Genomic DNA, 22,163 nt, shown 5'->3' with positions numbered 1-22,163 from the left:
GATCGATGCTTTTGAGCTGTGGTGTTGGAGGAAAGTGCTGAGAGTGCCTTGGACTGCGAGAAGATCCAACCAGTCCATCCTCCAGGAAGTAAAGCCCAACTGCTCACTGGAGGGAAAGATACTAGAGACAAAGTTGAAGTACTTTGGCCACATCATGAGGAGACAGGAAAGCCTAGAGAAGACAATGATGCTGGGGAAAGTGGAAGGCAAAAGGAAGAGGGGCCGACCAAGGGCAAGATGGATGGATGGCATCCTTGAAGTGACTGGACTGACCTTGAGGGAGCTGGGGGTGGTAACGGCCGACAGGGAGCTCTGGCGTAGGCTGGTCCATGAGGTCACGAAGAGTCGGAGACGACTGAACGAATGAACAACAACAAAGCAAAAATCTAATAAATATAATTTTAAAAAAGAGAGCTGGAAAACACAAAAAATAACACTAGATTAAAAAAATCCACTTAAAATCTAATTTCTGCCCCGTCCAGAATTCTGGAGTTTGTAATTTAGTGAGGCTGTTAAGGCTCCCCCCTAAACTACAAACCCCAGAATTCTGCAGGAGGCAGAAATTGGATTTTAAGTGGATTTTTTCTTTCTCCAGTGTGCTGAGGCAGATAGTATGGTAGAAAACCGATCCACTAGTGTGCTGATACATCATAACCCCACCCCCATGAAAATATAATACTTTTATTATTTCAACATGAATTCATAAGAAACCCACCCAAGGATGGGAATAACATGAAGCAATTCGTCCTTGAACATTTAAAATTCCCACCTCTTAACATGTTTTCTCCACTGAGATCCACTTTCTGTCTGCTTAGAGACTTCATGCACAAATTAGAAAATATTTAGGCATTTAAACCTAATGTCCAGCCAGGAGTAAATCAGCTGTACCACTTATGGGCCATGTATAACAAGGCTCATTTTATAGTTCATGACAATAATTTCAGAAAGAAAAAATAAAGCAAAAACAAAATGTAATTAAAATTTAAAAACACCCAGAGGTCTGGGAGTTAGTATTAGTACATTGCTCAAGATATTGAATATTAACATTCCCATTTGATTTGGCTCTTAACTAATTAGGGGCCAGCTGAACGCCTTGAGGCATTGGATACCATGGAGACAGAAAACGCTGCTCCCCTACATGGCACAGTACGCCCTATCTCTGTTGGCGCTGTCTCCCTTCACATAAATCCATAAACCAAAAAGATACTGATAGCTAGCAGTTATAAGCAGGTGACAAAAAGAGCCAGCAGCATGGAAAAGTTTTGATGGGTCATTTCCAAAATGTCTGGCTAGTGAATTCAAGAGTGAGAATGGGTAATGTATTTCACTACTTTCTTTGTTTGGGGTGAAATTTCCAGCATGTGAAAAGTCACCCAGGAATTAGAATACTGATTTTACTGTAAACTGGCATAACTTCACCCACAAAGATAGTGGCAGATGAAGACAAAAAGGCCACAGGCACAGAAGCCATGAAGTACGCAGTGTTGGAATAAGTTGGATAATCAGAAGCTTAGAGCTGGCAGGTTTTGTCTGTTTTTCTCTGGCATAGCTTTGTGTGTCTGTACCATAAGGTGCCAGCATGATTCTAGTATTTACTATATCCAACAACTGGAAATGCATTAATAGATAGATAGTGTCTTAATCAGAGAATAATAGAAAGATAAAATCAGAGACTAGAAGTTACAAAGGCCATTTTGCACCATCCCATGCAGTAATAGTGGAATCCTAATAGACTATAAAATATTAATGCTGGTTTTCTGTGCATATATTTTTGTTGTTGTTGATGATGTTTTGCAAATAAAGTGTGAATTTTGAGCAGACTATATCCCCTCTTACAGCATTTTATATGCTTAGAAATATTTTCATTGCAGAAAATGTTGTTTTTTTGCGCAAAACAACCACATGTGAATTTTGTGCAAAATACGTCCTGAACTCTGAAGGTTCTGTTCAGTCTAGAATTCCTCTAATTTCTCAACACACACACAACCAAGTTTTTTAAACATTTTGTGAGTATTTTAAAATATTATTTCCATCCCTAAAAGTCACAATGAGGAATCTTTGTTCTTCTAACATAGAGCTTGGCATAGACACAGAGAGGAACAAGGTTTACATTTTACATTACTTTTATCGAGTAATATTATGACTATATCTGATTGTTACCCTTTCTTTCTGCCAAAAATAGGGCTCAGATTGGTTACCAATAAGGCATAATATACTTTCTCTAAGTTGAGCCTTCTGTATCTGTGCTCTAAATGGATGGAACAATCACATTCACCTCCCTCTCTTCAATAAAAGTCAGCTGAATTTGATTACAAAGGGATAGCAGTACACAATTATTTGTGTGCAAGGGAAAAGACAGGTAGAAAGACAAGGCTTGACAGCAAGCAGAATGTTTCAAAGACCTTCAGCTGTTCAGCAGTCATCCGTCATCCCATGCAGACACCAGGAAGCACAAGCTGAAGAATCAGAGGGAAGATTTTAAACATCTGTGTTTGTCTGCATCAAGGGTTTTTCACATTCTGCTTAAACATGAAATATGAGACATCAGAATTTTTCTCGATTAAAGGAAAGCCAAGGGGGAAATTTCAGGTATAAGGTCTGATTTGTGCAAGAATGTCAGTGTTCATCAGTTTTACTGCATCGGTTAATTGCGGAAACACGCAGATCATCTAGGGATGACATTATTTGCTAATTTTGTTCTCGATAATGGCACTCACATTTGAGAACTTACAATGTATAAAATTCACATATTATACTTTTGTGAGATGGAAACAGCATTTTTTGTACAGAGAATTACATCTCTGCTAGAAATATTATTTTGTGCATAGAAAATGCTGCTACCTGCACAGACAAGGGTAATTTTTATACAGAATTCATTTAATTTTGTTTTCAGAGAATAAATTACCAACTGCAGCATTTTCTGTGAAGGAAACATTCTGTGAGCAGAAACTGCTATTTTATACAAAAAAAGAGAGGAATTTTGCACAGAATAAATCCTGAACCACTATGCAGATGATACTACTTTGATGGCTGAAAGTGAGGAGAAGCTGAGCCAATGTGAAAGTTTTTTTTTGTCATGTCAGGAGCGACCTGAGAAACTGCAAGTTGCTTCTGGTGTGAGAGAATTGGCTGTCTGCAAGGACGTTGCCCAAGGGACGCCCGGATGATTTTTGATGTTTTATCATCCTTGTGGGAGGCTTCTCTCATGTCCCTGCATGAGGGGCTGGAGCTGATAGAGGGAGCTCATCCGCCTCTCCCCGGATTCGAACCTGCGACCTGTCGGTCTTCAGTCCTGCCGGCACAGGGGTTTAACCCACTGCACCACCGGGGGCTCCCGGTGAAAGAATAAAGTGTAAAAGCTAGGTTGCAGTTAAACATTTTAAAAAAACAAGATTATGGCACCCAGATTGATTGATAACTGGCAAATAGAGGGAGAAAATGTGGAGACAATGACAGACTTTGTATTTCTAGGAGCAAAGAATACTGCAGACACATACTGCAGCCAGGTTATCAGAAGACGTCTACTTCTTGGGAGGAGAGCAATGACCAATCTCAATAAAATAGTGAAGAGTAGAGACGTCACACTGGCAATGAAGACCCGCATAGTTAAAGCAATGGTATTCCCCATAGTAACCTATGGATGTGAGAGCTGGACCATAAGGAAGCCTGAGCGAAGGAAGATAGACTCTCTGGAACTGTAGTATTGGAGGAAAATTCTGAGAGTGCTTGGACTGCAAGAAGATCAAAACAGTCCATAGTCCAGGAAATAATGCCCAGCTGCTCACTGGAGAGAAGGATATTAGAGAGAAAGATGAAGTACTTTGGCCACATAATGGGAAGACAATGATGCTGGGAAAAATGAATGGAAAAAGGAAGAGGGGCAGACCAAGGGCCAGATGAATGGATGGTATCCTGGAAGTGACTGGCTTGACCCTGAAGGAACTGGGGGTGGTGATGGCCAACAGGGAGCTCTGGCATGGGCTGGACCATGAGGTCATGAAGAGTCAGAAGTGACTAAATGGATACAGTTCGGGACATTTCCATGTTGGGAAATAATACAATAAGCTTTGTGCAGTATTCATTCTTTATTTTATGGTACAAATTGGCAGGTTTTTAAATCAGTAAAATTTTTGCATCAAATGCAACATTTTATACAGAAGCAACTAAAAATAATAGAAAAAAAGCATTGGTTGTTTTATTCTTGCTTAGAAGAGAAAAACAACACATCAGATTTTTTCCAATTTTCACATTGTCCATTTTTTTTTACCATAGACTACAGCATGTAATCCTGATTGGTTTCATTATTGAACCAGTCAGTGAACAACTTGTATGAAATCCATGCTACTGTAGTCCTAAGAGGAAAATAATGTAAACATTACAAAAACATTGTAGTTTATAGTGGAACAGAAGCTTTGCATGCAGAGGCCATGGGTTCAGTGCTTAAAAGCTCCATATAAGGTTAGAAGAGATGCTACTCTGAAGCCACAAAAGCCTCCAAAAACATAGAGAGTAGTGCTTTCAGAAGCAAACGTCTGCAGACATACCCCACTTTAGTGTTTCCTTTTCATACAGTGATGTCTTTTGGGCTCTTTTCTGAGCCTCCAAAGAATGACAGTAAATGTATTAGATCTGTACAGATATGATACAGTCAACATTGCATCTTTATTGGATTGAGTCTTTTTTTTTTGCAAGAATGTACCAAAATGTGTATTTTCCCCCATAATTTAGACCAGTGTTTCTCAACCTTCCTAGTGCCACAACCCCTTAATACAATTCCTCATCTAGTGGTGACCCCTAACCATAAGATTATTTTCATTGCTACTTCATAACATACATGAATCATCATGTAAATATGCAGGATGAATTCACTGGACCAAATATCCGATACACCCAAATTTGAATACTAGTGGGTTTTTTGGGGAGGGATTGATTTTGTCATTTGGAAGTTGTAGTTGCTGGGATTTATAGTTCACCTACAGTCAAAGAGCATTCTGAACTCCACCAGCGATCTAATTGAACCCAACTTGGCACACAGAACTCCCATGACTAACAGAAAATACTGGGAGAGTTTGATGGGCATTGACTTTGAGTCCTGGAGTTGTAGTTCACCTACATCCAGAGAGCACTGTGGACTCACAACAATGATGGATCTGAACCAACCTTGGCACAAATTCTCAATATGCCCAAATGTGAACACTGGTGGAGTTTGGGAAAAACAGACCTTGACATTTGGGAGTTGTAATTGCTGGGATTTATAGTTCACCTACAATCAGATAGTATTCTGAACCCCACCAATGAGATAATTGGGTCAAACTTCCCACACAGAACCCCCATGACCAACAGAAAATACTGTGTTTACTGATGGTCTTTGGCAACCTCCTCTGACACCTCCTCGGGACCCCCCCCCCCCCCCAGGGGTTGAGAAACACTGGTTTAGACAAAAGGAACATTAAGTTTTAAAGAAATTGATGTGAAAATGAAACTCAGAGATTTTCCACATCCCAAATTTCAGGTTGTAATGTTCATTTTAGAGTAGCTAGAAACTGTTCCCAGTTCTTCCAAAAGTGAGCCAGGTTTCTGTCAATATTCAGCATCTCAGTCCTCATGGAAATGTTTTGGTCTCTGTCTTTGGTATTTTCCCCACCAACTCGTTACCCTTTTTGTACATTTGCAAACTACCACTTCCTCCAAACCTGCTGACAGCTGTCTCTTGAACGTAGGTGAGGGCTTTTGGACTAAATAAGCAAAGGTACTAACAATCTGAAAACTGTAAATAGAAAGGTGATAAGGCAAGCGACATTTTCATTGCTTTATCTGTATTCAGATCAACAAACACACCCTCTTTGCTTCTAAATCAGCACAGGACAGGTTATTGCAGACTAAATGAATCCATTGTATTGCAGGCAGTTGAGAGCTCTGCAAGCATATGGGTGTTGCAAATACATTCAAGTGTCCCTATTTTCATCTGTCAAATGTTGAAGGCCACGCATTTGCTAAAGTGTATATTGTACCTTTAAGGAATTGACTGTAGCAGAATAGAATGCCCTGGGGCAGGCATTTGATTCATTCTCCAGTCTCTGCAAACAGGATAATCTATCAGGAACTCAGTAGGCAAACTTGCAAGTGGAATTGGGGGAGAATAATAAAAGAGCCATATATGTAACTTCAACCCACAGAAGCAACAGTTTTGTTTTCTGAGGTTGAGCCATTGAATGCCAAAAGGCCCTTAACAAATGAGTAACATGTTACAAAAGACCTGGGGAAATGCCTGCTTGGATAATTAAATCCATCCATACATTCTCTATGAAGGCTAAGGGTATACCTACACTACAGTATCAGTGCAGCTTGATACCACTTTCACTGACATGACTCCATGCCATGGAATTATTTTTAATACAATGTATTACGTGGTTGTCCAGAGATCAGGAGGAGCCCAGCAGCAGCCACCAAGGCCCAGGAGACTCGGCAACCCCTTTATTAACTTTAAACCTCTAAATACACAAAGTTACCCTTCTGTGCCTCTTCTTTTGCCTCCCTGTGCATTTGTTGCCTCACTCCTGCATTCCTCCACAGGGCCAGCAATGGCCCGGGCCATATGGCCCACAGCCCTCTACGGCCTTCCACGGCCCTCATGATGTGGCCTACCCATTGCCTTTTTGTCACCACAAATCTAACTACTACTCTCCAGCCTTCGAAGGGGCCTCTATGTGCCCCCAAACCCCTGCTTTCTCTTCATTTTGCTTTCCCATCCTTTTTTATGTTCCCTACTTACCTATCGACTCCCATATCCCTAACTCCCTTCCTTGCATCTAGCCCCAAGTGCCATTACCCATGTCTGCTTTAATCCCCATGGATATGGAAACCCTTTTTTGTCTCTTCCATGATCCATGAGTCCAGGGGCAGCTCATCCATTACTCAAAGTAAGCGGTTGCAGTACACTTTTTTTTTGCCAGGGGAGCAGAGGCGCCTCTGTAAATGCCCCTCAACCGCCACTTGAGGAGCGCCCGCTCGGCTCACAACAGCCCTAGCAGTCCAGGGGAAGCCTCGGCAACCCATTACGCAAAGTAAGCATTTGCAGTATAGTTGATTTTGCCCAGGGGCACTCTTGAGGTGCTCTTGAGGAAAAATAGACCTTGACATATGCGAGTTGTAGTTACTGGGATGTATAGTTCACCTACAATCAAAGAGCATTCTGAACTCCACCAATGATGGAATCGAACCAATATGGCTCACAGAACTCCCATGACGAACAGAAAATATATATCAATGATTGGTGGGGGGGGGGGGGGGGGGGCGCGCCAAAATACTGTTTGCTTACTATTGAAAATTACCTAGGGCCGCCTCTGCATGAGTCTCTTCTGTTTGTTTGTTTCTCCCTCCCTGTGGATCATAGATAGCCTGTCCATTTGGTTCCCTCATTATCCACATGCCTTTCTGTATGTGTGGGAAAGACAAAGACTGTACTGTATAAAAACAATTGTTTTTGAACGCAATGTATCTCAGCTTATTTTGGCGGATTGTCAAATGTTGGCATCACTTTCAGCTGATTGAATAAAATACCTCGGTGGCCTCTTCTTCAACTTCATGAGCTTTATTTTAGTGGACCAGGCTTCTTCACTTGCCAGGTGCACGAACTCACAGGCTGGCCGATTGCCAATGCTGGTTGCCCCTTAATGGACTCAGTATCCACACCTCAGGTTCCGGTATCCGCAGTCTCACTATCTGTGACCGTTTTAAATTTCTCTATTTCACTGCAATTCCCAACTGCAATTCCCAACACAGTCTCACTATCTGTGACCATTTTAAATTTCTCTATTTCACTGCAATTCCCAACTGCCTGCCAGTCTTCATTATCCATGCAAAATACTAGTCACACACAAACTGCATAACGGTGCTGCAGTCAACACACTAATAAATAGAGCAACCATTGCAAAGCACACTTGCCAAGGGAGAAAATCAGCTCAGACTTTAGTCAATATAGTAAATATTTAGAGATGGACAAAATGGTCAAATTTTGATTTATTTATTTTCCCCATTACTGATATATAACACATCTCAGTTTTTTTTTAAAAGAAGAGATGGAGGGATTGATTTAGAGCCCTACTTTACTCTTAAGGAACACAGTGCTGCTTTAGGATCTCTGTCTATCTATTAAAATAATGCAAATCTATTCTATGTCAGCCTCCCATACAGTGAGTGGTCGTGCTCGGGTCATAGACTATATCTATTTGTGTCCTTTATACAGTATATGTTTCATTGATTAGCCCATTAGTCGTATAAAAACATTTGGCAAACTTCGCCTCTGAGGATGCTTGCCATAGATGCAGGTGAAACGTCAGGAGAGAATTCTATGATTCTATGAGAGAATGCCTCTAGAACATGGCCATATAGCCTGAAAAACCTACAACAACCCATTTGACAAACACATTTAACACATTCACAAACAGCATACAACCCACATTACAACCAAAGTTAAAATAAACATGCTGTTAACAAGGGCTCAAGATCCTGCTCCAGATTAAATATCTGTGCCACCCCTCCAATTTAGACCTTTGTGTGTGTGTGTGTGTTTCCTTTAACAAAAGAAAGCTTTACATCAATTGCTGCAAACTGAAAGGGCAAAACTAGTGCCACTCAATTAACTCACTCATGATCGTGCCATTACCTCTCAAGCAGGGAGCTTTGAGATGGTAGAACAGAAGCTCTCCGAAGCTCTAGGTGCCCTTACCGCCTACTACAGGGAAAACCAGCTGATCCCTAACCCATCTAATACACAGACATGTGCCTTTCACCTTAAGAACAGACAAGCATCCCGAGCTCCGAGGATCACCTGGGAAGGAATCCCACTGAAGCATTGCAGCACACCCAAATACCTGGGAGTCACTCTGGACCGTGCTCTGACCTACAAGAAGCACTGCCTGAATATCAAGCAAAAAGTGGGTGCCAGAAACAATATCATACGAAAGCTGACTGGCACAACCTGGGGATCACAACCAGACACAGTGAAGACATCTGCCCTTGCGCTATGCTACTCTGCTGCTGAGTATGCATGCCCGGTGTGGAACACATCTCACCACGCTAAAACAGTGGATGTGGCTCTTAATGGGACATGCTGCATTATCACAGGGTGTCTGCGCCCTACACCACTGGAGAAATTACACTGTCTAACCAATATCGCACCACCTGACATCTGTTGGGAAGCCAATAGTGAAAGGACCAAGGCAGTGGCATCTCCAGCCAATCCCTTGTTTGGGTATCAGTCAATGACTTAAATCAAGAAATAGTTTTCTAAGATCTACAGAGACACTCACTGGAACAGCAAGCGAGAGTCCAAAAGTGGCAGGCTCAAACCCAGAACCTTAATCAATGGCTGATACCAAATGAGAGACTCCCACCTGGGCACACAGAAAACTGAGCGACTTGGAAGGCGCTGAACAGACTGCACTCTGGCACCACGAGATGCAGAGCCAGTCTTAAGAAATGGGGCTACCAAGTGGAATCCACGATATGTGAGTGTGGAGAAGAGCAAACCACTGATCACCTGCTGCAATGCACCCTGAGCCCTGCCACATGCACAATGGAAGACCTCTTTGCAGCAACACCAGAAGGCACTCCAAGTGGCCAGCTACTGGTCAAAGGACATTTAATCAACTACCAAGCTCGCAAATTCTGTGTTTTGTCTGTTTGTTTGTTTTTGTTAAAAATGTAATACAAATGCCTGGTTGCTGATGACATGATAAATAAATAACTCACTGCAGGAGAAGAGGGAGCAAAATCTTGCCCTTGCCAGTATGGTCAGGCAAAAGTCTAGTGCTGCATCCTCTCCTAGCTTGTGTGTTCTTCCTTATTTTTGCTATCTTGAACACACACTGAGGTTGCTCGGGCATCTGTGAAATGTTGGATGAATTAGCTCTAGAAATGAGGAAAAATATCCCAGTTCTAAAACAAATGGAAGATAAAATGAATGGGAACAGAGTCAGACAGACATATCACCATTTGTTTCTATCAAAAACAAATGATTTGTTTCATTTCTCACAGGAGACCTTCCTGGAACTGACAACAGGCACTGCCTAAACAAATCCATGCAAATTGTTATATTCGGGGAACATTCTGGAGGGAGGAGGAGATCATGAATGCTCTGAAATTGCCAAGGCATGGTGAGAACAATCTAATCTGAGCCATGAGGAGTTTAAGGGGATGCCACCTTTTGTTCCTCTCCCCACTTTATAAATTGGGACATTTTGTCCAATCTGTCTATGATTTGGCACTCAGTGCCTTTAGGAAGAGGCTGAGTGCCACACATTTTACAACATTTGCTTCAAAACTCCAACTGTATAAGAAAAAAAGACAGGTGGAGGGGGTCATAATTACAATCAATAAAGAAAGTAAACAAATGGGACAGTAAGGAATGGAATATGAAAACAAACCAGTAAAACGAAATGGGAGGAACAACAAAGATGTAAATGCATGTCGCTTCTGACAAGTTCACAAAGAGAATGTGGAAAAAGTTGGTGGTGATTGTGATAGTCACTGGCTGCCAATCTGCTACTGAGCAAAATTCAAAGTGCTGGCTTTAGCCTATAAAGCTCTAAATCACGGGTCCTCAAACTTTTTAAACAGAGGGCCAGGTTGCAGTCCCTCAAACTGTTGGAGGGCCGGATTATAATTTTTTTTAAAAAAAATGAATGAATTCCTATGCACACTGCACATATCTTATTTGTAGTGCAAAAAACACTTAAAACAATACAATAATTAAAATGAAGAACAATTTTAACAAATATAAACTTATTAGTATTTCAGTGGGAAGTGTGGGCCTGCTTTTGGCTGATGAGATAGGATTGTTGTTGTTGTTGTTGTTGTTGTGTGCTTTCAAGTCATTTCAGACTTAGGTTGACCCTGAGCAAGGGCCAGGTAAATGACCTTGGAGGGCCGCATCTGGCCCCCGGGCCTTAGTTTGAGGACCCCTGCTCTAAATGGTTCTGGCCCAGCTTATCTGTTTGAACAGATCTCCCTCTATGAACCACCACAGAGTTTACCATCATCTGGGGAGGTCGAGCTCTCGGTCTCACCTCCCTCACAGGTGTGATTGACCAAGGTGAGAGACATGGTCTTCTCAGTCATGAACCCTCAGCTGTTGAACTCCCTCCCCAGTGATGTTAGATCAGCCCCCTACCTTCTGACCTTCAGCAAGAGAATGAAAAAGTGGCTTTGTGATCAAGCCTTTAGATAACTTGTGCAATAGATAGATTTAGGCCAATGTGCATTGGAATGGCCCGAATTACACTCGTGGATTATGTGTTTATCTCTGAATTTATTGGTGTTAAATGTTTTAATGTACATTTTAATTCTAATTTAATGTTTATTTAAGTGTATATTGTGTTTTAGGACATCAAATTGTTGCCTGTATGTAAAACTGCCGTGAGTCCCCTCCAGGGTGAGAAAAGAGGGATAGAAATGTTGTAAATAAATAAATGATAAATCTATATAAATAAAAATGTAACGTTCATTTGTGGGATTTACAGAACTCAAAAACCACTGGGGGAATTGACACCAAATTTGGACAGCATACACCTAACAACCCAATGTATGTCCTTCACTCAAAAAAAATTGAGTTTGTCATTTGGGAGTTGTAGTTGCTGGGATTTATACTTTAACTACAATCAAAGAGCATTTTTAACTTCACCAATGATGGAATTTAACAAATCTTGGCAGATAGGACTCCCATGACCAACAGAAAACACTAGAAGGGTTTGGTGGGCAGTAACCTTGAGTTTGGGAGTTGGAGTTCACCTATATCCAGAGAGCACTGTGGACTCAAACAATGACACATCTGGATCAAACTTGGCACGAACACTCCATATGCCCAAAAGTGAACACTGGTGGAGTTTGGAGGAATTGACCATGACATTTGGGAGTTGTAGTTACTGGGATTTATAGGTCACCTACAATCAAATAACATTCTGAAACCCACCAACGATAGAATTGGGGCAAACTTCGCACACAAAACTCCCATGACCAACAGAAAATACTTAAGGCCATCCAATCAAACCACCTCCACCAGGGCAAGAAAACATAATCAAAGCTCTCCTGAGAAAGAACCATCCAGCCATAAATATAGATAGGTATATATGATTGACACTCACAGAGATATAGTATCATAGATTTGAAAGAGACCCCTCAAGAAGGGCAATGATAAGTTGCATTTTCAATAGTAGGCAAACCAGGCAATCTCCACATCAACACTGACAAAGAAACAGCAAGAAATACTGTTTACCCACAAGCAAAAAGATATTACCTACATTAGAAACCCATACTTTCTCATTACTTTTCCAGATCACCAGACTGGGCCACAGCAATGCGTGGCAAGGGACTGCTAGTAAATAAATAAATAGTATTGAAGAGGAGAAGGTGGATGACACCAATGATGCTTGTCCATCGGAACTGCTGTTTTGAGCACAACAGGTCCCCATTGCTTTGGGATTAAGTTTCAATTTATTAGGCCTGATCCAGCCTATGGATAATACTTCCACTGTAGACATCATTCGATTAGTTCCTCTGGATAACAACTCTTTCCAACATGAGAGGAAAATAATCTATTAGAAGGCATTCTAAATGGAAAATGAATCCATGCTGCTGTTAAAGCCTCGTGTATTTTAAAGATAACTAATCAATTTAGATCATGGAACATTAAAAGTTCACAATTAATTTAGATAACAACATGTAAGATATGGGTTGTTTCAAAATATTTGAAAATGAAACATTAGTATCTACAGATGAATCCTCAGAAATCCACAGGCATTAGGGACAGCTGTATTCTCTCTTGTAAAGGATGTAAAATCAAGTCTTAAAATGATTCAATTATAGATTGATGGGGCCATCTCCGAAACATGGATTAATGGCATTTTTCCTTTTCTTTTTCCTGAAATGGAAACTCATTGGGTGTGGGGGTGGAGGGTGAGAGAAAGAAAAGAAAGGGCATTGTGAGAAGAATTACTACTCCCAAAATTATGATTAAGGTTTAGTAGGTTATATTCAAAACAGCATAATGGGGAATTTGAGGATTTCCCTTACTACATTAACCAAGTATAAATGGAGATAAAAGAAGTTGAGTGCTACAGTAAATTACCTCCCTTAAATGTAGCCGAAAATGGAGAGAACATCTAAATGAACAAGGCCAATGTGAAAGGAAAAGAGTTAATGAGATGATGGAGTCGCTGCATCTACAGAAAGTAGATTCATTGTTAAAATGGCTACGAAGTTCGGAACAGAAAAGGATTTGGTCCGGAGATGACGGAGGATGGACACTTTGAGACAACCATGGGTGAGAAATACACCCATTCAACCACTATTTACATATTTTTTTTCCTATTACTGTTATCATAATTTACAGAGACATAGAAGAATTAGTGTTCAGAGTGGATCTTCATGATCCACCAGAGGTTGGTAATCAATTCTTAGCTTTCCATTTCCATTTGAAGTCAGTGGGAATGTGTAAAATTAACCACCTGTGAGACTATTACTGCATTTTATCAGACCTCTGGGTCCCTGTCACATTACATAATTATTATACTGTTATTCCTCTTTAACTTCCATGGTTCCAACCTATGAAATCTGGTTTTTTAAGCTTTGACAGCTCTCTGGCTGAGAATTATGAATGACCATTTCTAAACTGCCAATCCCCATATGATGGAATGATGACAGCTGAAGTAGAATCATGGCATTATAATTATTAGAATTGTATGCAGTACCCATTTCTCCCATTTCATCCATTCTTTTATTCCTTTCATTTCCTTCAGAAGCAAAAAATGGGAATCCCCCCCCCCCCCAGTATGGAAATAAGCTCGACACGAAAGCAAGCAGGAGCCGTTACCAGCTCCTCACCTGCTTTTTGTGTCACATGGCCCATGGACAACTTCCACATGCTCTTTCCTTGTTGGGCCAATTGGAGTAGAAGAACGCTGTCCGCCTCACCTGCTGCCTGCCTTGTCTCACCCACATATGCTCGACTCCTCTGCAGACCAAGGGGAAAGCATCACAGGAAGAGTGATATCTTAAGCACTGTCTTCAAACCCAGGTCTCCTTTGCAGGCCAAGGGGAAGACATCACAGGAGGAATGGTATCTTAAGTGACTCTGATGCTTATAATCCAGGTTGTAATGAAGGATATACCCATGCCATTGCCTAAAAAGAAAGGGAATCCTCCCCCATTGCTGCTAGCTAAAGAAGTGAAATAGTGGGGCTGGGCACTGGGCTGTGTGTATGTAGTGTGTAGAGCATCTTTGATAAGGCTACAATTCTCCATGATCTTTCTTCTCAAAAAAAGCAATGAGCAGCTTTAGCAACTTTCTTCCTGCTAAAGGAAAGACTGGAAAACACAGTTTTTGAAACCTATTCACAATTCAAAACTTATTCTGTGGAAAATTCACACATAATTGTTTTGCACATTTTTTTTCCACAGCAATTTATGTGCAGAAAACAATAGTCCTGTGTATAAATGTAATTTTTTTTCACATAAAATGCTGTTTCCTTCCCCAAAACAACCACGTGAATTTAGTACTGAATAATACCAGAGCTGTGAAGAATCTTGTCAATCTAGAATTCATCTTGATTTTGTATTAGCTTGTTTTGTTTTCATTTCATTTGATGTTATTACTTGTTGTATGCTTTTTGTAAAAAAAAAAAATTGATTTGCTGTAGTTGTTTGGGCCTGGCCTCATGTTAGCCACCCCGAGTCTCCATTGGGGAGATGGTGGTGAGGTATAAATAAAGATGATGATGATGATGATGATTATTATTATTATTACTAGCCGTCCCCTGCCACGTGTTTCTGTGGCCCACTCTGGTGAGCTGAAAAATAAAGTAATGGGAAAGTGTTGGGTAAACAGTATTTCTTGTTGTTTCTTTCCCAGTGTTGATGTAGAGATTGTCTGGTTTGCCTATTCTGGAACATGCAACATATTATTGTCCTTCAAATCTATGATACTATCTCTCTCTGTGAATCATATCTATATCTATATCTGTGGCTGGATGGCTCTTTGTCAGGAGGGCTTTGATTACATTTTCTTGCCCTGGTGAAGGGAATTGGACTGGGTGGCCTTAAGTATTTTCTGTTGGTCATGGGGGTTTTGTGTGGGAAGTTTGCCCCAATGCTGTCATTGGTGGGGTTCAGAACGTTCTTTGGTTGTAGGTGAACTATAAATCTCAGTAACTACAACTCCCGAATGTCAAGGTCTATTTCCCCCAAACTCCATCTGTGTTCATATTTGGGCGTATTGAGTGCTTGTGCCAAGTTTGGTCCAGATCCATCATTGTTTGAGTCCACAGTGCTCTCTGGATGTAAGTGAACCACAACTCCCAAACTCAAGGTCAATGCCACCAAACCCTTCTAGTGTTTTCTGTTGGTCATGGAAGTCCTGTGTGTCACCTTTAGTTCAAATTATCTTCAATTGTAGGTGAACTATAAATCCCAGCAACTACAACTCCCAAATGACAAAATCGGGTTTTTTTGAGTGAAGGACATATATTTTATTGTTAGGTGTCTTGTGGTCAAATTTGGTGTCAATTCGTCCAGTGGTTTTTGAGTTATGTTAATCCCACAAATGAACATTACATTTTTATTTATATAGATTATTATTGTCTCATAAATTTTCAATTTTTTCCCCATCCTGGTAGTACCATAGCTATTTTGCTGCTGAATAAAGCATTGCATGTTTCTACTTTTAAGGCACCTAAAATGCTGTTGTGTGAAAAAATATCCATGAATATAAACATTTTCCACATCCTCAATGATATGACTGTTAGCATCAAAGAGCCTTGCACTGTTCTTCCTCACCATATAATGTATTAATATCAAGTCACTCATAGCTGATGTGGCAGGAACAATTTGAGCAGCTGAACAACAGCAGAAACAAATCCTCTGTCTTACAAAAAAAAAATGTTGGAGTTATTTACTATCTTTTTTGGTTCAGGAACAAAGAAGTATCTAGGTCATGTGTTACCATGAAGAGCGCTGTGTGGAAAACTAAGATGCACGTACCTGGGGTGCCATGCAGAGGAGGCAGGGATGAAAATGAAAAGAATAAATGAGAGAAGAATAGCTTCAAGGGAGGCAAGGCTTTAGGTAGACTTGTCTGAGAAGGACTGCAGAGATGAGATGAGGGAGAGGCCTGGAGGTAAAAAGAACATGTAAGGGAGGGGGGCTGGAAAAGAAAAGGACAGACAGAATCAGTGAATCTAATTCACACTCTTTATCTGAGTGCCCATTCAGTCTGGAAGTTGAAAAATCACATCTGGAGCTGCAGGGATACGTTAGGACACTATGCAGCCTACCATTTAGGAAACAAAATAAGCAGATAGGACTTTTTTTTAAAAGATAGTGAAACCTGCTTAGTTAAAATGTAGGTGTTCAGTTAAAATGCTACTCTGCTGCTGAGTATGCATGCCCAATGTGGAACACATCTCACCACACTAAAACAGTGGATGTGGCTCTTTAGTGAGACATGCCACATTATCACAAGATGTCTCTGCCCTACACCAATGGAGAAATTACACTGTTTAGCCAGTGTTACACCACCTGGCATCCACTGGGAAGTAGCAGCCAATAATGAAAGGACCAATGCAGTGACATTTCTGGCCCACCCCCCTGTTCGGATATCAGCCAGCACACCAATGCCTTAAATCAAGAAATAATTTCCTAAGATCTACAGAGATACTCGCAGGAACACCTCAGCAAGTAGGAGCCCCTGGTGGCGCAGTGGGTTAAACCCCTGTGCCAGCAGGACTGAAGACCGACAGGTCGCAGGTTCGAATCCGGGGAGAGTACAGATGAGCTCCCTCTATCAGCTCCAGCTCCTCACGAGAGAAGCCTCCCTCTATCATCCTCCCACAAGGATGATAAAACATCCGGATATCCCCTGAGCAATGTCCTTGCAGATGGTCAATTCTCTCACACCAGAAGTGACTTGCAGTTTCTCAAGTAACTCCTGACACGAAAAAAAAAAAAACCTCAGCAAGTGAGAGTCCAAAAGTACTCTTTTGGACTCTCACTTTTTAGCAGGCAAAATCCGGAACCTCAACCCATGGCTGATACCAAATGAGAGACTCCCTCCTGGGCACACAGAAGAATGGGCGACTTGGAAGGCGCTGACACCACGAGATGCACAGCCACCCTTAAGAAATGCGGCTACAAATGGAGTCCATGACATGCGAGTGAGGAGAAGAGCAAACCACAGACCATCTACTACAATGCAATCTGAACCCTGTCACATGCACAATGGAGGACTTTCTTGTAGTGTTTCTTTTGGTGTGTAGCAAGGGGTTGTTTTTTTTTTTTTCCTTTTGAAGTAGTACACTGAGACTTGAGTTACTAAAACAAGAACAAGTTTATTTGGAGTATGGAAGGGTCTTAATAGTTTCAGAGTTCTCTTCTCCTGAGGTATAAAGCTTCACGAGTTACAGTTTCAACAAATCTTAATATAACTTTAGGATGTCTTTTACTTCACCAACTAGATCTTTAGTTGTTACATTTCTAAATATGTGTCCTTATTTGACAGATTAACTAAGGTCAGTTTCCTGCTGAAGTAAAGATTCCCAGTGGGATTTCTTCTCCTATTAGCACACAGCTAAACCACAAACCTAAATAAGTCCCCTTGACTTAATTAAATCACTCAGGCTAAAAGCTTTCCCTTAGTTTGGTTCACCACACTTTTGAACCACCTTCCCTTTAGCTCGATGACCAAAGGACTGAAGCCTCAAAATGTCTGCCTCTGGTAAGTGCAGTTGGCTCCACCCCTTTCTCCATGGCAACCTAACTCAGAGTGCTGAGCTTGGTCCCACCCCCCAAGTTCTGCCATTTCTAAATCGTTAACCCTTATGTACATCCATAACTGTCTTTTGCCTCCTGAACACATACATATAATAATATTCAACCATCTAAGCATGTAAGGTAAAGGCAGTCCCCTGACATTAAGTCCAGTCATGTCTGACTCTGGAGTGTGGTGCTCATCTCCATTTCTAAGCCGAAGAGCCAGCATCTGTAGACACCTCCAAGGTCATGTGGCTGGCATGACTGCATGGAGCACCGTTACCTTCCCGCCGGAGCGGTACCTATTGATCTACTCACATTTGCATGTTTTCAAACTGCTAGGTTGGCAGAAGCTAGGGCTGACAGCGGAAGCTCACGCCGCTCCCCAGAATCGAACCTGCGACCTTTCAATCAACAAACTCAGCAGCTCAGTGCTTTAACCCACTGCGCCACCGGGGGCTCCATCTAAGCATATATATATATACACACACACACATGCACGCACGCACACACGCACACATACAATCATATTTAACTATAGAGACACATATACATAACTACTAGGGCTGGGCGGTTTCGTTTCATTAATTCGTAATTCGTTAATAATTCGTTAATTTTTTCAATTACAAAATGATAACAAACCATTCTGGAGCAATTATTTTAAAAAAATGAATTTTCAAAAACGTTTTGTAAATGCTTCGTATTTCGATATTGTATTCGTTTCGTTATTGTTTTGAGGTCGTTTTGTTATTATTTCCGCATGTCCGGGCCAGTTTTATGGTTTAATTAGTGAAAAAAAATTATAATATCACACCAACAGTCAAGAACAGAGGGAGAGGGAAGCTTCAGAAGGTTTTGGAGGTTTTTTAGCGTATTTCGCGGTCGCGTCCGCCATTAACGAATCGATTCGTTATTGTTTCGGAAATCGATTCGTTATTTTTTTACCATTTACGAAATTTCGTAAATATCGAACTTTTTAAAAGGAAAATTTTGTAATTATTTTAAATATCGAAACAAAAAAAATCCCAAATACAAATCGATTTTAGAAACAAATTTTTCCGTTGTTACCCAGGCCTAATAACTACGCTTAAATTACAGTTAAAAATCAATGCTTCGTCACAAGTGGCAACTGGGAAAGTCCTTTGCAGACAACTTTCAGGTCCAAATTGGCATCTAACACACTGATTTAAGGGCTGGTGTGCTCTTAATGAAGAATTGCATTCCTGCGTGAGATCCACAGTTGTTTCTCACATTTCCAGATGTGTGTGCATCTGTAAAACCTGCGACAGAGAATTGCATTCTAAAGTTGAAACTGGAGAATGAACCAACAAAAGAAAGAGAACAGAAACATGAGAGGAGAGGAAGCAGCATAGGGACAGATTTTACACTCAGAATTTTCCGTCCTCTCTTTATGTTCGAGTAATAATTAAAGAGGAGAAAAAAAGGAAATCCACAAGGTTAAAAAGAACAGCCCCCTCCCCATTTTTTTTTTTGAAATGGGAGGAAAAAAATTACAAAGGCCTCTCTCCCGACCAAAAGAACCTTTATCACAACCTGAATGGAACACAGTTAAAGGCTAATGATGTATTTAAGCTTTTAATTAAGTTCAAAAAACTATGGGGCTGTATCAGCTGGTTCTTTGAGTAGGTGTGAACTTTTGGCTCTTTAATAAGATGGAAAGAATGAAAAAAAAGGTGTACAGTCTCTTATTTCTTAATTCTAAAATGGATTTTAAAAAGTAATATAAATAAGGGAAGATACCAGGAAGGTCAAGACCTCCAAGGCAAGGTTGGTGAATAGAAAAGAAAAAAAAGGATAAACCTGGCTTCCCTTGTCTGACTGCACATATTGGAACCTATCTTCCAATCTGAAATGGTTCATCAGGCAAAGGCAGGAAGCTCAAAATGAAGCAAACTTGCAAAATTTAGACAGATTTGAATGTGCACATCACTTGTATGAGAGAAAGCCTATTAGCTTTGTGTGCAACCCTTCCGTTTTCATGATGAAAGAAAGATGGAGCATAAATGCAATAAATAAATAAACGGAAATGCTGTAAATATCAGTTTGTTTGAGGTGCAAAATTCACATTGTGAATGCTGTGAATAATGTTTAACAAAAAGCCTTTGCAATAAAACATACTGCATTGCTTCCTGCCTTGAAGCAAGTGTTTCTGCACATGCTTCCAAACAGCCACTGTCACTAACATTGAACTAGGAGAGGCAGTTTTCCTGGGTGGCCAGAGAATAGGAGAAGCCTGGCTCCGATTTAGCCACTTTAATGGGAAGGAAGGGAAGAGACTCATAGTGTGTCAAGTAAATATCTTCTGACATTTCACAGATGAAAATGGGGATACGTTTCTTCAAGCAACATCAGAACATGGCCAATTTTATTTATTTATTTATTAACTATAATTATGCCCCCCCCCCTCCCCGCCCCTGGCAGTGCAGCAATAAGCCACTGAATTGCTGAACTTGCTGACTGGAAGGGTGGCAGTTTGAATCAGGGGAGTGGGGTGAGTTCCCGCTGTTAGCCCCAGCTTCTGCCAACCTAGCAGCTTGAAAACATGCAAATGTGAGTAGATCAATAGGTACTGCTTCTGCGGGAAGGTAACTGTGCTCCATACAGTCATGACCTTGGAGGCGTCTTCGGACAATGCTGGCTCTTTGGCTTAGAAATGAAAATGAGCACCACCCCCCAGAGTCGGACACGACTAGACTTAATGTCTAGACTTACCTTTACTATACTTATATCCTGCTCTCTCTCACCCCGCAGGGGACTCAGAACAGCTTACAATATGGCAATATTCAATTCCGCACATTCAACAGCAAACAATACAATACATCACATAACAATAAAACATATAAATACCACAAAACTGTCCAAGATGCCAAAAAAAATGACAGAGGACTCCCAAACTGGGAGAAGCGACAACAGTTTGCTTTTGTTTCCCAGTCTGCTGAGAAGGGTCAGGTTCTGTCCCCTCTTCCTATTCCATTGTGCAGTTAGCAGAAAGCACTTTGCACATACGGATATAAAGAAGAAGTGTATGAGAAAAAAATTGGGACATGTTAAAGGTTTCTGAAAAAGTGGGACAACAGAGGTTTAATTGGAACTACTGCAACACACTCTATGTGGGGCTGCCTCTGAAGACTGCCCAGAAGCTGCAATTAGTCCAATGTTTGCAACTGGTGGGAACGAGAGACAGGGCCTTTTCAGTGGTGGCCCCCCGGCTATGGAACTCTCTCCCAAATGAAGTTAGCTCTGCCCCCTCCCTCCTGACCTTTAGGAAGCAAGTGAAATCCTGGCTGTGGGATGAGGCTTTTGCAGTGTGATGGCTGAGACCGGTAAATGAGCAAAGTTATTGACCACAATGTGTGGACTGAGTTAGACGATGCTTTTATCCTGGTGAATGGTTTATATGTTTTTATCTCATATGCAAGGAGCCCCGGTGGCGCAGTGGGTTAAATCCCTGTGCCGGCAGGACTGAAGGTCGCAGGTTCAAATCCGAGGAGAGGCAGATGAGCTCCCTCTATCAGCTCCAGCTCCTCATGTGGGGACATGAGAGAAGCCTCCCACAAGGATGATAAAAACATCAAAAATCATCTGGGCATCCCCTGGGCAACATCCTTGCAGACGGCCAATTATCTCATACCAGAAGCGACTTGCAGTTTCTCGAGTCGATCCTGGCACAACCAAAAAAAAATCATATGCACTTTTAACCTATTGTTTATGTATGATGTTTTAAAAGTTAATTATTGTTAGCATTGAATTCTTGCTGTTAGCCATTCTGAATCCCTCTACGGAGGTAGAGAAGAACAGGATACAATAATTTTTAAATAAATAAATAAATACAATAAACTATCCCTACAAATTGGGACACTTGGAAGATATAGGCAGGGCTGCCACTCTTGTTTAATACTTGCCATTACCTCTGGGAATGTTTCTATGTCCCTGGAGTCCACCTCTCTGGAACTAGAGATTATACCGCTGCAATCAGAAACATCACTGTGATCACATGACTGTGAGAGCCATTCAGCAGTGGAACTCTCTGCCTCGGAGTGTGGTGGAGGCTCCTTCTTTGGAAGCTTTTAAACAGGGGCTGGATGGCCATCTGTCAGGGGTGATTTGAATGCAATATTCCTGCTTCTTGGCAGGAGGTTGGACTGGATGGCCCATGAGGTCTCTTCCAACTCTTTGATTCTATGATTCTATGATCACCTCTAATTGGCACAGTATTTTAAATATTTCCTTCTCCAAAGTGCAAAAGTTCCCAATAGATGATTTCCAGCACTCTCTTATGCAAAGCGAAGGAAAAGGAGGAGCAAGAGGAGACAGAAAGCAATGCCAAACACCAAAATTAC

General features: G+C 41.2%; 1 protein-coding gene across 2 annotated transcripts in view; it reads right to left on the bottom strand.

Annotated features, from left to right (window-relative positions):
• Positions 1–22,163, bottom strand: part of LOC132782822 (opioid-binding protein/cell adhesion molecule homolog) — a 1,106,315-nt gene that overhangs the window by 818,399 nt on the left and 265,753 nt on the right. Inside the window, exon 1 of one of the 2 annotated variants that reach the window (XM_067470764.1) lies at positions 16,036–16,108. The exons of the other annotated variant lie outside the window; for it this stretch is intronic. The gene's annotated coding sequence lies outside the window, so the exon portion shown is untranslated. Of the gene's footprint in view, positions 1–16,035; positions 16,109–22,163 lie in introns of those variants that run through there. 2 annotated transcript variants of the gene reach the window in all.

This window comes from Anolis sagrei, chromosome 7 (assembly GCF_037176765.1).
Source record: "Anolis sagrei isolate rAnoSag1 chromosome 7, rAnoSag1.mat, whole genome shotgun sequence".
Classification (NCBI taxonomy): Eukaryota; Metazoa; Chordata; class Lepidosauria; order Squamata; family Dactyloidae; genus Anolis; species Anolis sagrei.
This window is presented reverse-complemented; position numbering and strand designations above follow the sequence as displayed.